This window comes from Sminthopsis crassicaudata, chromosome 2 (genome assembly GCF_048593235.1).
Source record: "Sminthopsis crassicaudata isolate SCR6 chromosome 2, ASM4859323v1, whole genome shotgun sequence".
NCBI lineage: Eukaryota > Metazoa > Chordata > Mammalia > Dasyuromorphia > Dasyuridae > Sminthopsis > Sminthopsis crassicaudata.
The window spans coordinates 494,057,897-494,075,825 of record NC_133618.1 but is presented as its reverse complement, the minus strand read 5'-3'; the positions used below and the strand labels follow the sequence as shown (position 1 = coordinate 494,075,825).

Here is a 17,929-nt window from a genome sequence, read left to right as displayed (position 1 = left end):
AGGATGTTCCTACTCCAGACTTCTAGATTGGAGACTTGCCCTGCTCACTGTTCTTTTTAGGAAGTGATCTGATAGAATTAAACTTGCCCAATTGTGCCTGCCTAGGGCACCGCTTATTATCTGGCGAACTTTATCCACTCCCGAGTGTTTTTCTCCCCCGCTTCATCACCCACTGCCTGGCAAACTGGCACGCTCGCTTTTGGGAATTTCCCACTGGGCATGGGGCCAGGGTTGATGAATAGAGAATGAAAAGGCAGGTTAAGTGTTGTTTCCTTGTTATTTGTACTTTGATAAAAAAATTTTGTCTCTAGATAAAGTTAATTTTCTCTCTTTTTGAGTGAGTGTTTTTAGTGAGTATGGGTAAGAGGGAAATATGTAGTGACTAGCTGGAATTTTACAGTATCCTTACAGGGCAGATAGGCCAATTTCTGCTCAGTGATTACAGAAAAAAATTCTTTTCTAGCATCAGAGTTCTAAGTTTGATTATCTTTCACGAATAATCAGCTCTAATAATGTCCCTGAAATAGCAGGAACCCAGAAGTACTTTGCTCAACGGTCTAGACTAAGAAAAAAAATAATTTTATGCTGAGGTCTCTAGCGACTCCTAGGGGCTTCAAATGGGAACCTCATTCTGGAGGAAAAAAATTAGGATGTTTTCTCTGATGAATGCATATATACTTTAATTTTTATTTCTGTATTTTTTCCAACTTTATCACCAAATTAGCTTCGAACGGATTTTCCTATTCCACTCCTTCCCTTCGTGTGGCTATTAATATTTGCTAAATGATGATGCTAAAGCAAAAATATTAGTTGCTTCATATAATGTAAGTATATTTGCATGTTGCTTTGAATTGTTTGGTTGATTTTGAACTAATCTTTGATTATTGGCTAAATACTGGAATTAGAGATTGAAATAATGAATTTCTGAGCATGATTCTTAGAACAAACGATCACTTTGTTAATGTTAATATTCATAAGGGACTAAGGATTAGGCCTCGTGTATGAGTTTTTTAATAAAAATTTTTTTTAAAATTTTAATATATTTTCAATCAGTAAAAATTCATTTTCTTATGCTTTCCTCCTTTTCCACTCTCCCAAGTTTTAGAACTACAGAAAAACAAAGGAAGAGAAAGAAAAACAAAACATGTACAGTTGACCAAAACAAATTGTCCATTACCAAAAATATAGGTCTCATCTTGTATTCTGAGTTCTTCAACTCTCCTTAGGGAGGTGTATAGAATATTTCATCATTATTTATATGGAGGAGTGGTTATCAATATTTAAGTACAATGCAAAAGAGAAGAGGGACATTAGGATTACCCATATAAAGATATGTTTTATATATTACCAGACCCAGCTGAATACTCAAACATAACAGAAAAAGGCAAATAGATGACAGTGTCTGGTTATTAGTCTACAATCCTCCCTTTGAGTCGGAGAAATGATAGATCAGATACAGGCTAGACTGTTCACACGTAAATGATACCAAGCCTGTATGCTTTCTGTCACTGTTGAAAGCCTTACTTCTGCTTAGCAAAACGGTGGCTACCTTCCCTAAGTCAATGCTGTGGTGAGGGGAACTAGGTGCAAAGCTAGTTCTGCTTTGTTAGAGAGAGGATTTACCAAGACTTCAAAATGAGGTCAAAATGGACCTCTGAATCTGCCCAAGTCCAGATACTGAGGCAGAGATGGCAAAAAGATGCCACATAAAGACTTTCTCAGAAATTGACTTAAGGCCTCTAGTAGAGATCAGGACTAAAGAGGCAAGAGAAGAGCTAAAAGGCTGGTGGGACTCAGATTTGTATTGGATTAACTGATAGAGACCCTACATCTGAGCATCTGAGAAACCCTGTATCGTGGATCTAGAATGTTTAAATTATTTTGGCACATTTTATGGTTCCTAGATAAACCAGTGAAGATGGTACTTTGAGAGACTGAGAGTATCCTCCAATAAAGGGTCACCATCCCAATTTGGGGCACTGGTGGACATAAATTTAGTGAGTGGAAAAGAATAGTGTGGGAAAGGATAATTTCTCACGATATAGAAAATATTAACAGGTGGCCAAAGGACTGATAGGCTGAAGATAGCACTAAACAGCAAAATAACAAATGAGTGACATTGATCACTGATGATGAACTAATGGAAAAGATCAGAGAAAAAGCTTCATCTCAAGAACATTTGTTTCTTCATGGGCCAAAAAAACTAAGCAGGGAAATAGCTAACAAAACTTACATATATATATAAAAAAAATCTCATGAGAAGTGGACCTACCTAGGAGCAAATCCATTCTAAAATTATCCCTTCCATGATTCTGATATAGGGAAGGCTGAAATAAGAAATTAAATGGAAATTTTGGGAGAGTTTTGTGGAATTCAGATGACATAGGAAAAGTCTAGAAACTCAGAAATGCATAAGATATATGTATGGTATTGTATAATATCAGCATGTTGTATCTTTTAATAACCATAATAATTGACTTCTTCTCTGGTATGAAGGGAGAACCAAAAAATTTTACATAGGTTTTCCAGACTGCAGGGGCATTGTGTCCTAATCCTCATGATGTGGAAAGGATATTTGTAACAGGAAAAGTAATGAGATACAGAGGTAAAGGGTAAACCAGACTGACATGGAAACATCATCATTAAAAGAAAGTAAAAATGGCAGAATTTCTGATATAATTGGAGAAGATGACCATATTTATTTAGGTTATGAGCACTTAAGAAAAGAATACAATTTTGGTGGTGAAGAAATTGAGAATTTAAGGAACAGCTTTTGGAAAAGGAGGTGGGGACAGGTCAAGGAGTCACAGGTCCCCTTACCTACAATTCCTAATAAGCCTTTTCCATCTGATAGCATAGAAACTGAAAGACAGGAAGTATAAAGTTATAAAGCAACAAAACTGATGGACAGACAGATGTAAACAAATCTTGCCTCATATACCTGCACTAATGGTGGACTATGGAGATCCAAACAAATCTTGTTCTGTATACAGAAACAGGGATTCTAAGTCCTGGACCAAGAAAGTGATGATCACATGAAACCACTGGCATTTGCCAGATGCTAGGATGACAGCAAGGCCCTTTATCCAATCTATGACCTAGAGATCCTGGCTTTGATGTGGGCTAAACAGTGTATGATCCATATGATGTAGGGCTATGCACTCATGATCTGGAAAATCCATGTAAAATTTTTTTGGTCCTTCTTTTTGGTGGAATCTTAGCTGTTGCCCCCACTGCGAATCCTGACTCTACAACAGGACTTTTTACCTTGCATATTCAGCTGCTACATCCTGACTCTCATTCTATTTTTTAAAATTTTATTTATAAATTTTTTGACATTATATATGCATGAGTAATTTTTTTATAACATTATCCCTTATATTCATTTTTCCAAATTATCCCCCCCCCCTCCACTCTCTCCCCCCATGACAGGTAATCCCATATATTTTACATGTGTTACAATATAACCTAGATACAATATATGTGTGTAAATCCAATTTTCTTGTTGCACATTAAGCATTAGATTCCGAAGGTGTAAGTAAGCTGGGTAGATAGACAGTAGTGCTAACAATTTACATTCACTTCCCAGTGTTCCTTCTCTGGGTGTAGTTGATTCTGTCCATCATTGATCAACTGGAAGTGAGTTGGATCTTCTTTATGTTGAAGATATCCACTTCCATTAGAATATATCTTCATACAACATTGAAGTGTACAGCGATATTCTGGTTCTGTTCATTTCACTCAGCATCAGTTGATGTAAGTCTCTCCAAGCCTCTCTGTATTCCTCCTGCTGGTCATTTCTTACAGAGCAATAATATTCCATAACCTTCATATACCATAATTTACCCAACCATTCTCCAATTGATGGACATCCATTCATCTTCCAGTTTCTAGCCACTATGAAAAGGGCTGCCACAAACATTTTGGCACATACAGGTCCCTTTCCCCTCCTCAGTATTTCTTTGGGATATAAGCCCAATAGCAGCAATAGTGGATCAAAGGGTATGCACAGTTTGATAACTTTTTGGGCATAGTTCCAAATTGCTCTCCAGAATGGCTGGATTCTTTCACAACTCCACCAACAATGTATCAGTGTCCCAGTTTTCCCACATCCCCTCCAACATTCATCATTATTTGTTCCTGTCATCTTAGCCAATCTGACAGGTGTGTAGTGGTATGTCAGAGTTGTCTTAATTTGCATTTCTCTGATCAGTAGTGATTTGGAACACTCTTTCATATGAGTGGATATAGTTTCAATTTCATCATCTGAGAATTGTCTGTTCATATCCTTTGACCATTTATCAATTGGAGAATGGTTTGATTTCATAGAAATTAGGGTCAGTTCTCTATATATTTTGGAAATGAGACCTTTGTCAGAACCTTTAACTATAAAAATATTTTCCCAATTTGTTACTTCCCTTCTAATCTTGTTTTCATTAGTATTGTTTGTACAGAAACTTTTTAGTTTGATGTAATCAAAATCTTCTATTTTGTGATCAATAATGATCTCTAGTTCTCCTCTGGTCATAAATTCCTTCCTCCTCCACAGGTCTGAGAGGTAGACTATTCTCTGTTCCTCTAATCTATTTATGATCTCATTCTTTATGCCTAAATCATGGACCCATTTTGATCTTATCTTGGAATATGGTGTTAAATGAGGATCCATATCTAATTTCTGCCATACTAATTTCCAGTTTTCCCAACAGTTTTTTTCAAATAATGAATTTTTATCCCTAAAGTTGGTATCTTTGGGTTTGTCAAAGACTAGATTGCTATAGATGTACCCTTTTTTGTCCTTTGTATCTAATCTGTTCCACTGATCGACTGGTCTATTTCTTAGCCAATACCAAATGGTTTTGGTGACTGCTGCTATATAATATAGCTTTAGATCAGGTACACTTAGACCACCTTCATCTGACTTTTTTTTCATTAGTTCCCTTGCAATTCTCGACCTTTTATTCTTCCATATGAATTTTGTTGTTATTTTTTCTAGGTCATTAAAATAGTTTCTTGGGAGTCTGATTGGTATAGCACTAAATAAACAGATTAGTTTGGGGAGTATTGTCATCTTTATTATATTCGCTCGGCCTATCCAAGAGCACTGAATGTCTTTCCAATTATTTAAATCTGACTTTATTTTTGTGGCAAGTGTTTTGTAATTTTTCTCATATAATATCTGACTATTCTTTGGTAGATGGATTCCCAAATACTTTATACTCTCAACATTTGTTTGGAATAGAATTTCTCTTTGTATCTCTTGCTGTTGCATTTTGTTGGTGATATATAAAAATGCCGAGGATTTATGTGGATTTATTTTGTATCCTGCCACTTTGCTAAAATTCTGAATTATTTCTAATAGCTTTTTAGCAGAGTCTTTGGGGTTCTCTAAGTATACCATCATGTCATCTGCAAAGAGTGATAGTTTGATTTCCTCATTTCCTACTCTAATTCCTTGAATCTCTTTCTCGGCTCTTATTGCCGAGGCTAGCGTTTCTAGTACTATATTGAATAGTAATGGTGATAGTGGGCAACCTTATTTCACTCCTGATCTTACTGGGAAAGGTTCCAGTTTATTTCTATTGCATATTATGCTTACTGACAGTCGTAAATATATGCTCCTGATTATTCTAAGGAATAGTCCATTTATTCCTATACTCTCAAGCGTTTTTAGTAAGAATGGATGTTGGATTTTATCAAATGCTTTTTCTGCATCTATTGAGATGATCATATGGTTTTTATTAATTTGATTATTAATATGGTCAATTATACTAATAGTTTTCCTAATATTAAACCAGCCCTGCATTCCTGGAATAAATCCTATTTGATCATAGTGTATTATCCTGGGGATGATTTTCTGAAGTCTTTTTGCTCATATCTTATTTAAGATTTTAGCATCAATATTCATTAAGGAAATTGGTCTATAATTTTCTTTCTCAGTTTTTGATCTACCTGGTTTAGGTATCAGTACCTGTGCCTGACTCTCATTCTAGGAAGGACTTTTCCTCTTCATATCCTAATTGAGATACCAAATGACAAGGATTCTTCCCCTGCCCATCCTTATCTGAGATTGCCCAATTTCCCTTCTTTACCCACTTCTGTTATTTCTTTCTCTCCCTTCCTTATATAAACCTTGCTCTAGTGGGTTGCTACCTCCTTCAAAGAGCCTACCTGCTGAGGCCATAAATCTCAAAAAGCCTTTACTTGATTTGGAGACAGTCTGGGCCTTAATTCTTTTTTCTTTTCTTTTCTTTTCTTTTTTTTTTATTGAAGATTTGCAAAGAACTTGACAGATAATTTTATTTAAGCATCTGTTAACCCTTAACATATCACAACTACAGAAATGCTGATAAGTGTTTGCATATTTATGTAAGTATATATATATAGGTATACATGTATACACACATATAGGTATGTATACATATTTACACTACATATATATGTGGCTATATATTTATATATTTGCATATATATACACAGACATATGTAGGATATGTTTTAAGCTTACTTTGCAATATTAAATTTTTCTCCAATTCTTTCTTTTTTTTTTTAATTTTAGCTTTTTATTGACAAAACATATGCATGGGTAATTTTCCAACATTGACTGGGTCTTAATTCTTTAGAGATAATACTATAATATTTTGTACCAGAGAAGAAGTCTAAAATTTTTTTCTTTTTCTTTAAGGGATGTTTTGAGTACCTTACTATAAAATTTGAGTTCATATTATACAACAGTAAACAACATATATTTTGTCCATTTCTGAGTTTCTAAACTTTTTCTGTGTTGTCTGCTGGCTTTCACATATCATCTGCAGCTTCTGTAAAACTCCCCAAAAATTCCAATTAATTTCTTTTTCTAACCTGGGATATATTGAAACTGTGATGGGGAAAGTTACAGTGTGAAAGGGCTAACTGCATATGGAGTTAACTTGCAAGTATGGACAGAAAACAACTCTCTGACATATTCTGACCAAGTTAGATTCTGTTTGTCAGAGACGGGCGACAGAACTAATCAACTATTAATTCAGCACTCACTACCAACCAGGGAAGAACTAGGTTGATGGACATGGATTGTCCAGAAGGCCACAGGGCATCAAAGATATGGTGATACTTGAAGAGTGAAGATTACACATAGTAGTGATGGGGTGCAAGGGATGAACTCCAAAATATTGGGGTTCCCATCTGGTGTCACAAGGTGTCTCAAAATAATTTGTAGGCTAAGACTATCTCCAAATCAAGAGACAAAATTGTTATTATGCCATTGACTGAAACTTATACCTAAATTCAAAAAGGAATTAGCATAGTCATTACCAAGGGGAAATGGGAATAACCTGACACTATCAGGTGGACAAAGTTCCTGACCAATCAGCAATTAACAAGAGGGAGGAGAGGGCCTTACATAGTAAAGGAATAACTTAAGAGGTTGACACCTATAACTTGGCACCCCAGACCAAATGCAGTAACTGTGAGGTCAAGATAACCCTGTCAGTGTCAGGAATTCAACAAGGGCCCACTGCAACAAAGGTCCACTTAAGGCTCACTGAAATTCAACAAAGGTCCTCACCTGATAATGCTCCTCCCTTGCGGCCTAACTAGCTGGGCCTGGTTCTTCTACTGAGGGTCCTATTCACCCCATCTGTAACAAAGTCAGAACTGGGTTACAAAGCACAGGGAACAATGATCGAAGGTTATGGATTCATTGAGCCAAGCAAGCAGATGGCTGTCAAAGAACTAAATAAAGTGATATAAGTCAACAAGTGGGGTATGATAGCAATGAAGTCTCATTGAGACAATGGCAAAAGTTACAGTCATATAAGGGATTACTATAATAGACTGCCCCTGATCCCAGAAAGCAGTTGGTACTATTGCTATATAATGTACTCTATGGCCATGAAAGTGTTATACGTTGATTTTGGACATATTGACCAAGAAGGGTCCTAGTAAGAAACAGATTTCACTGATCCAAGATGGCTCCAGATGTCACCAAGAAATAAGATTTGTACTCACTGTGTATAAAGCAAAGCATTTCCAACTCACGTGGCCTATTTGGAAATCCTAACTATTAATGAACTTGGTGCTCGTCTGAATCGACTTCCTAACCGTGGAAAGGAAAAGCAAGGACACAGGTCATATATTGATACGACTAGCCAATTCACAAGATATGTGTAAGATACCCAACCAGAACTCTTCCTCTCTAAAGTAGTATGGGAGATGCTTCTGAATATGTGGACCTTTCATCAAAACCCTTTTGGATCAAGGCAAGAGCTTTGGAAATATTCTGCTTAAGAAGCACTGGAAAGTCTAGAACAACACCTCAACGATGTGAGATTTAGGAGAGCAATTGGCATCAAATGTTGGGGTTCAGTCATGTGACAAATTTACCATGACCGTTTACTTTGGCAAAAGGTAGATTTATTTAGAAGTTACTGACAAAATGAAGAGATAAAATAGACACAAGGAATGATAAATAGGAAATAGAGTTGGGATAACAATAGGATTACTAAGGAAGGAAGAATCCATTAAAGGAATAGGCCATGAAGTGGGAGGATTCCATGGACTGGTAGGCTAAATTCAGAGAGGGATTTTGCACTCTAAAAGAGCTATTTAGGGGGCAGCTAGGTGGCGCAGTTCAAATGTAGCCTCAGACACTTAACACTTCCTGATTGTGTGAATCTGGGCAAGTCACTTAACCCCAATTGCGTCAGCAAAAAATAAAAAATAAAAAAAATACATTTTAAAAAAAGAGTTAGTAAATTAGTTAATTATAAGGAGAAAAATACCTTGAGGCATGGTGGGGGATGAGGAGAAAGACACCATGAAGCAGAATGAGGTGGAGGGCTAAACGTAACAGGGATTCAGCAGAGATGGCAGGGGCCACAGTCAGACTTATAGGGAAAATTTCAGCTGGGGGAGGCATGTGACAAAACTTATATTTCAAACTAGACACAGCCTCAGGGAACAAGGTCATCCGTTATTCAGGCTTTCTCTGCCAACCCATCATTAATATTCTTTTTTTAAAATTAATTTTATAATTATAACATTTTTATTGACAGTACATATGCATGGGTAATTACCCCTTGCACTCCCTTCTGTTCCGAATTTTTCCCCTCCTTCCCTCCACCCCCTCCCCTAGATGGCAGGCATTCCCATACATATTAATTATGTTACAGTATATCCTAGGTACAATATATGTGTGCAGAACCGAATTTTGTTGTTGTTGTTGTTGCAAAGGAAGAATTGGATTCGGAAGGTAAAAATAACCTGGGAAGAAAACTAAAAAATGCAAACAGTTTACACTCATTTCCCAGCGTTCCTTCTCTGGGTGTAGCTGGGTCTGTCCATCATTGATCATCATTAATATTCTTAAGGGGCCCCGCAACCTGAATGTCTGGACATGACAAAGATCACACCAGAGACACGAAGGCCAGAGCAAAGACTGAGTGGAGGCAGCACATGGTTTAATTGTCCATTCAAACAATCAAGGGGGGAGGGAAGAAAAGGAGATGGAGACGAGTGGGAAATGGAATCCCGACACACTTAAAGTTTAATGTACAACTGGAATGTACAATTCCACCAGGAACAATCATCGGTTTTCTATCCTACCTGTTGATGCTGGGGTCCCCATTCTCAGACCCATGATTGCCCGAGGCTGACCAGTTATCTCTATTTTGAAAATGTCCTAAATTTCCCTCTCCAGGATTCCCAAGTTTTCTTTATGAACTTCCAGGTGTTAAACAAAACGGCTTCCTTAGTAAGACCAAAGTATGTCCCAATCCCTCGGCACCTGCAGCCCCTCTCCCTTGTGTAAACTCTTCCACCTGCACCTCGGCCCTTCCCTCGGCCTTAGAGCCCTATATAACCCCCAGCCCCAGCCCCTCCCGGGTATCCTAGTGCCTTGCTCACTTCCCCAGATTAGAGGCCTCAGTTTTGCTTTGTGGGCCTCCGATTTGATTGCTCCGAGCCAGCCTGCCCGGCAGTTTGTGTGAGATCGTGGCTATCCGCCATCGCCATCTTTCAGCTGAGGAGCCTTCACCATCTAGTTGCATTAGCACAAAAGGATGAAGAATAACTTGACACAACGCTCATGTTCATTTTCAACGAGGTGAAAGTTCTGCGGAAAAACCTGTTAGTGTTAATAGGACCTAGAAGTTAGCAGAGCAAATGAAAGGCCGGGCAGTTAGTCCCAGTTATTGGACGGGGGAAAGATGGGTTGTCATGGAAAGGACAATTCACCATCATTTATTGTCGGCTGGTGACTTAATTAGACCGGAATGGAAGCGGATGGTAATCACTTCCAGGTCAGTGCTATTTCCTCCCTTCATCTTGATACTCGGGTCCACGTTCTGTTCCTCCCGCCCCAGGAGACTAAGAGATGTCTCGGTGCTTCTGGGGCCAATTCCTCGGTTTCTCTCTGCCCAACACCTTCCAGGGCCGCATTACTTACATATAAAATAAGGAGACGGTCGGGGGAGACTGCATGGAGGCTGCCTGGCTTAGAAAACCGAGGCTCCATCTCAGCCCTTTGGATCTGGGTTCGCGCCCGGCCGTTTAAGTTTTGGATCCGCCGGCTTCGCGTGGTCGGCGGACAGAATTCAGGAAGTCAGGAACCTAGATGGGGAAAAATATCTATTTTTCAATAGGATCGTTTCCTTTGTAATCCTACGTATTTTTTTAAACTTAAAACCGCTATTCTTTGGTCTTTAATATTCACTAACCTGCAAAGGAGGTCACGGATTACAGGTGGAGAACTCCTTTTGTAGAAGATATTATGAAGTTTTCCTCTGGGAATTCCTGAATGGGGGAGGGGAGGGAGGTATTGAAGGATAAACTGGAACCGGCCCTTTAAAGTTAAATTGTTAAACTTTCTCCGGTATTAACACTCGGGAAATCGGCAAACACTGCAAATCAGGACTTGGATCATTGTTTTGTTGTCTGATCACAGTTAGAGAAGAAGGGAATGTTCATGATGCAGATTAAACTTTAAGTGTGTCCCGATTTCATTTCCCACTCCCCTCCTTCTTTTTCCCCTCCCCCCCGTGATTGTTTGAATGTTTACTTATACAGGCAATAGTATTCGATAAGAAAGTCAGTCAAAAGACCGCGCACTGCCTAAATCCGTAGGTTATATTTTTAAATTTATTCATAAAATGTGATTCAGATCTTCTCCTGGTTATTTCTTTTTCTTCTTTCTCTTCCTCTTTTTTTCTTTATGAATTCTTTTGGTTATTCTTTAAGGTTTTAAAAACAAATGTCTTTTCCTGATTTCCTCTGCTATTGACTAGGCCTGTGTAAAAAAGGTGGGGGGGAAGGGTGAAGCCAAAGGGGACTGAGAACCCTGACAAATCAGACCATCTGATTTTTGTCAGTGCAGAAACTTCCCCTCCCCGGCGGGATCCAGGAGGTTCAGCTGACACAATATAACTTTGCGCAAGTTGTAATATTTGCATAAAAATGTCTCCAGGAAACACATACGACTCTTTTCTACTAGTTTCACCCCCACCCCTGTGAATTTTTGCACTGGCTGCAGCGGGCCAGACTCCTAGTGGTCCGAGACCCTATTCCAACTTCCCCTTCCGGGTCTTTGCACAGTTAGCTAAACTCGGCTCGCAGTCCTCTGCAGAACGAGTAAATTGCACTGTCCGCAGAAGCTTCGGCCAGAGCTTCCCAAGGCTTTTGGCAAAAGGTATCTTCGCGGCAGTCAGGATGGCCGAGCGGTCTAAGGCGCTGCGTTCAGGTCGCAGTCTCCCCTGGAGGCGTGGGTTCGAATCCCACTTCTGACAGCAAGCGTGGCTTTTGCTTTTTGTCGGGTCACGTCGTTAAACATTCACTTCGGATACAAATAGTTGGCGACGCCGTTGCCCGCGTTCCGCTTAGAAAGAGTACTGCAAGTACCTAATTCCACACCCCGCGAAAATACGTATACAACCGAAGCCCATCACAGCAAAGTCCCGCCCCTCAAAAGTTTTTAAAATGGAGCCGGAAGAAAAAAATTACGGAGTTGTCAGAAGTGGGATTCGAACCCACGCCTCCAGGGGAGACTGCGACCTGAACGCAGCGCCTTAGACCGCTCGGCCATCCTGACTTCCTGTGAAGCACCTCTACTGCCTTCTCTGTTGTAGAGAGCGTAGTGGGATGTGCGGCATTAAGCGTTAGTGTCCCCTGCTGGAATCCCATGGTACACACAAGAGTCCTAATGCTGCAAACCCAGACGAGGTTCCGCCTCCCGGGCCCTTCCCTTCCTCTGCTGTTTCTCTCCACGCCAGCCTGTCTCGCTCTCCCGCTGGGGTCGGAGGCGGGATGTGCGCCAAGACGCCTTCTCTCCGCTGTGAACTGGAAATGCGTGGACAGAGACCTTACTCCAGCCTCGTATGCACCCCGGATAATTCCGTCCAGCAGAAATCCCAGCCCTTCCAGAAACATGGGTTTTATTTGATGCAATCGATACCTGAGCGCCTGCTGTGTGCAGGGCTTGTGCTAGACTACGGACTACAAAAATGTGCCAGACTCCACGACAGACGTGGCAGAGATGCCAGTCCAGACCCTTGCTCCCCAAGCAGGGAGATTCCCCCTCGTCTCTGAAGCCCCACGACACTTTGCAAATGAAGGGATTGGACTTATTATTTCTAAGATCCCTTCTAGATCAACAATATTAATGAAGCACCGTCTGTGAGGCGTGGAAAGAGAAAAAAAAGTGCCTGCCTGTAAGGAACTGTGATGGGGGTGACTTGTGGGTGCGGGGAGTGGTGGATGCGGGAGATGCAGCGTGATTTGGCTAACGCAGGAGGGGCCACTGAGCTCACCCTGGAAGGAAGATGAGCATCTTGATAAGATTGTAGCGTGGCGTAGTGGAAAGAGCTCTGACTTTGGTCCTAGGAAGCCTGCGAGTTCAAATCCCGTCTCTGCCGATCTCTGGTGCACGGCTCTATTTAACATTCAGACCTCTAATCTATGACACCTGTGGCCAATTAACCTGCTGGGGTATGCACAGAAGCGCCCGCGGCTGGGGCAGGCCATCTAAACGTGGATTTGCGTTATATCCAGACACCAGGGAGCCACCAAAAACATTTGAGCAGAACACTGACGAACACTGACGTTTTCTTTCAGAAAACAATTCTGGCTGCGGTTAGGGATAGATTCCAAACAAGTGATTCCAGAAACTAGGAGGTCAATTAGAAGGTTCCTGAAAATGCTCCAGGTGAGAGGAGATGCACACCGGCCCTAGACTAGCGGCTACGGGAGCGCCGAGGGGGGGAGAAATGTACCTGAGGGAGACTGGACAAGACCTGGCAAGGAGAGATAGAAACAGAGGTGGAAGAAAAGGTCTGCAGCTCTTAAACCTGTGCTTGGATGTCTGTCAGGACGGGGGTGGGGGGGTGCCTCAACGTCAACGGAAAAGTCTGAAAGAAAAAGGCGCAGACTTAGGGGAGGTGAAAATGAGTTCTCTTCTGGACTTGCGTTTGAGACGTCTTAGCACGAAGGGCCGGAGCTCTGCGGAGAGATGACAGTGCCCGGATGGATGGCGGAATCACACACACATATGTGCATGCATATGTGCACACACGTGTTATGTATAGAGAGACAGGGCTCCAGGGAGAGTGTGAGGAAAGGAAACTTCCAAATACCGGACTCAGTGGTCATGATGAGAAAAAAGAAAGAGGGGAGGGAGGAAAGGAAAGGAGAGATGGAGGGAAGAAGAAGATTCTTACAGGAAAATTAATAGGGGGAAAAAAGAAGAAATGAATAATCAAAAAAATTATCCACATAATGAAGAAGTACCAGGGAGTAAACGGTAACTGGGAGAAATCTTTAGAAAGAGTGACTGCAAAGTGCCAAAAACAAACAACAACCAAAAAACCCAAAATACAAAAAAAAACCAAAAAGCCCTAGAAGAGAGGAAAAGACATACCACTAGAACTTCCAGAGTGGTTTAGAATCATGAGAACCATGAGAGGAATTTAGACATTTGTAAGATATTTATATTTATAAAGTACTTAAAGAAAAATCCAAACAATGCCCAAAGAGCTATCAAACTGTGTATACCTTCTGATCCAGCAGCCTCACTACTGAGCCTGAATCCCAAAGAGATGGTAAAAGGAGGGAAAGGGACCCACATGTGCAAGAATGTTTGTGGCAGCCCTCTTCGTGGTGGCCAGAAACTGAGCGGATGCCCATCAACTGGAGAATGGCTGAATAAATTGTGGTATGGGAAGGTTATGGAATATTATTGCTCTGTAAGAAATGACCAGCAGGATGATTTCAGAAAGGCCTGGAGAGACTTACATGAACTGATGCTGAGTGAAATGAGCAGAACCAGGAGATCATTGTACACAACAAAAACAAGACTCTGATGATCACCTGTGAGCTTGGCTCTTATTAATAACGAATTCAAGGCAATTACAATAGATCCTGGATGGAAAATGCCATCCCCATCCAGGGAGAGAGAACTATGGAGACTGAATGGGGATTGAAGCATAGCATTTTGACCTTTGTTTATTTATTTTTTTCTTTTTCTTCCTGATTTTTTTTTTTTCCCTTTTGGTCCAATTTTTCTTGCACAAGACAAAGATGCAAATATGTTTAGAAGGATTGCATATAATTAAACCTATATCACATTGCTTGCTGTCTTGGGGAGGGGGAAGGAAGGAAACACAAAGCCTTACAAAAATGGAAGTGCCCAGACGAGAGAAAATACAGGACAGCCAAAATAATGTAAATTTAAGAGCGTTTATTGCTAGCTAGCTACTGAACCCCACCAGAACAGGGGAGTCAGTATCAAGCGATTTCAGAGAGACATTTATAGAAAGAAACACAAAAGTTCCCTAATACATTTGTGATACTAAAGGAATTTCATCCTAGACAAGAGGCAAAGATTATCACTAAGGGTGCCATTGCCAGACAGGCAACAAGACAGTATTTCTTTATCAAGTTGTGAAGGTCTTAGGTTTTTTAGGGCAGCACATCTAGGGGTGTAAAAATACCATCTACATTAGGGTGTGAAGAGCTAGTAACAAACTTCTAACTACAGAGTTTCAAGATTGTTTCTCATGGTCCTAAGGGGACCTTCCACTTCAAAATGAATGTTGAAAACTGTCTATACATGTATTTGGAAAAATAAAATACTATTAAGGGAAAAAAAAATCAATACTTTTAGTTTGAGGGGAAAAAAAAAAAGAAAGAAAGAAAAATCCAAGGTAAAACTGAGCATTCCTAGTATAGAAAAAGCATAGGAAAAAATGATCAAAACAGGAGGACTTGGGCACCATGTGAAAAAAACAGAATTGAAAGGACAACTGATAAAATAAGATTTTATTTTTACAAGCAAAATTAGAAGAAACTTTCCAAGTTCCATAAATCCAGAGGCAGCAAAATATCCTAGGTAGCTGGCTAGTCTCAAGAGGTAACAGTCTAAATCAAGTCTTGCCTCTGACACATCTTGTCTGGGGGGTTATTGAGAAAGTCATTACTTCTAAATGTCCCTAAACAATTTTCTTAAACTATAAGTTGATGGCCTACATTAATGAAGAGACTTTCCTTACCAGAGATCTTTGTAGTTCAATGAAATCACAGAATCAGATTTTTTTACCCCATTAAAAAAATATCAACTAGAAACTAACTGCTGCCTGAAAGCATTATATTCTTCTATAATTGATTCTCTTTTAAAAAATTTTTTTCAAATGAAAATCTCCTTTTCCCTCATCTCTCCTCATCCATAAGACTGAAAAAGCAATAAACATAAAATCCCTATTACAAAAATGTATAGTCAAGCAAAATAATTTACTTCATTGGCCATGCCCCAAAATTTATCTCAATCAACACCTTAATTTCATTATCTCTTTTTCAGGAAATTACATCGGTCATAATTTAAGTCTTTCAAAGTTGTCTTGTACAATATTGTTATTCTGGTTTAAAAAAAAAAAAAAAAAAAAAAGGTTCTGGTTCTGCTCACTTCACTCTGCACCAGTTCTTGTAGGACTTTGCAGATTTTTCTGAAACCATCTACTTATAACTAACGCCAGTACCATTGGTATGAGACTTCTTCATTAGTGGAGATCATTGCCCTCCATCTGTACCTACATGAGGAATGGTGTAGAGTTTGCACACATAAGGAGAGTCCCAGCCTTTACAACCTTTGGACCCACTTCAAGTCTCTTGAAAAAGCTTTAGGAGCTTTTTACTTCTAGTTCAAGAAAGAAAAAAAATGAAAGATGACAGTCTTTATTCAGGTTGCTGAAGGAAAAGTTCTTGGGATAAAGCTGACATGAGAAGAGCTAACTGTCTCCATCATGTCCCTATTGCCAGCTTCTTACTAGAGAGTTCAGGGAACTTCCACTTGGGTAAGGTCTATGACACTTTATTTCTTGATTGAGCTGAGCTACCTTGCTCCCCATGAGAGTTGCTTCATTCTGTGTTGTCTGGTATGCATTCTCCTGCATATACTTTCTCTAATTTTTATTTTGTTATCAAATTAGAGAACTAATGGATTTCCTTGATATTTCTATATGTATTCACTGTGGAATTGATATTTGGTGAGAAGGGAGTCAAGTTCTTGAGATATAAAAGTTAAAGTGGTCCTTCTTTCATTAATGAAACAATGAGAAGATAGTCTGAACCTAAAAAGCAAATTTGTCTAGACTAATATTTAAAGAAATAAATATAATTTTAGTTCAATACCTCTTCCTCTCTGAGGAAAGTAGAGTGGACTGCTGGCCCCAACTTTCTGGCAGAAATAAGTCTTCTTTGGAGAGAGTGTGGAAAAGAAGAGACTAAAAATCTCAATTCTGTCTCTCTTTAAGTCATACAATGATACCCCTATGCTATGTTTGGGGGACAGCTCTCACCACAATTTCTGATAGCACAATACTATGTTATCATATGCACATACCAATAATTTGTTCAACCAACTTATGGGCTTACTTCAAAATTGCCCTCCAAAATGATTAGATCAGTTCATAGTTCCATCTATGGTACATTAATGTACCTATTTCCCTACAGAACTTCCAGCAGCTGTCTCTTTCCTCTTTTGTCAACTTTGTCAATTTGATGAATGAGGGGTGGAACCTTTTTTATATTAATCTGCATTTTTCTAATTACTAGTGATTTAGAGCAGAAGTGTCAAACACACCCAGCCACAATGAACCAGATTAAAATAAAATTAAGAAATATTTCATAAAATAAATTAAAACATAATAGATAATGTTAATATGTTCTAGGAGAAATATAGCAGTGATTCTGAGGCCCCCTGATTTTACATGTAAAGTCTCCTGGCCTTAGGAATACTATAGTGTAGTCCTACAAACATTGCTGACTATAGATAACAGTCTATTGATTAGTGATAACAGGGTTTCTAAGAGAAATGATGAAATACATACAAGACCCCTCCTCAACCCCACCTCTAATAAGATTTAATATTGAGGTGCATACCAGACCACTCCTCAGTTCTACCTTTAAAACATAAAATCAGCATATCAGTGACATGAAAAAACAGATTTCTCTGTCTTTTCCTATAAATTTATCTTCTTGTTCTTGGTACTTTGCTAAATCCTTTTGGAATTTAGCCCGCTTCAATTGGGGTTACAATTATAATAAACTTTGCTCCTTGACTTGGAGATGGGTTCAAGCCTGCAAATTCTTTTGAGATACCTTGCAACACCAGTCTGCAACCCCAACCTTTTGGGGTCTCCTTTGTGTAGAGGACCAGGAGGTAAGAATCCATTCCAGGTCTTAAATCTTATCATAACTTGGATTACCAACATCTCTTTTCTTAATAGCAGAAACATGCTTGATTATACTATAAATTGGGATTCTAGTGAATGAAACAAAATGCAAACACTACTTAACAGAGTAATGATAAACTTTGAACTTGGGACAGGAAAGAATGCCCACAAGGAGTATAAAAGCATTTGGGAGAAGGGTACCTGAGATAATGGTATAA

The 17,929-nt window shown here is 39.4% G+C and overlaps 1 long non-coding RNA gene and 2 other non-coding genes across 3 annotated transcripts; 1 reads left to right on the top strand and 2 right to left on the bottom strand.

Moving 5' to 3' along the window:
- Nucleotides 1-9,421: 9,421 nt before the first annotated feature.
- On the bottom strand, nt 9,422-12,002 carry LOC141557611 (uncharacterized). Its single transcript, XR_012486842.1, has 2 exons — nt 10,713-12,002; nt 9,422-10,605 (listed from the first exon to the last, which is right to left on the bottom strand). It is a non-coding gene; the product is annotated as an uncharacterized LOC141557611 (long non-coding RNA).
- On the top strand, nt 11,695-11,777 carry TRNAL-CAG (transfer RNA leucine (anticodon CAG)). Its single transcript has one exon. It is a non-coding gene; the product is annotated as a tRNA-Leu (tRNA).
- Nucleotides 11,997-12,079, bottom strand: TRNAL-CAG (transfer RNA leucine (anticodon CAG)). Its single transcript has one exon. It is a non-coding gene; the product is annotated as a tRNA-Leu (tRNA).
- Nucleotides 12,080-17,929: the final 5,850 nt, after the last annotated feature.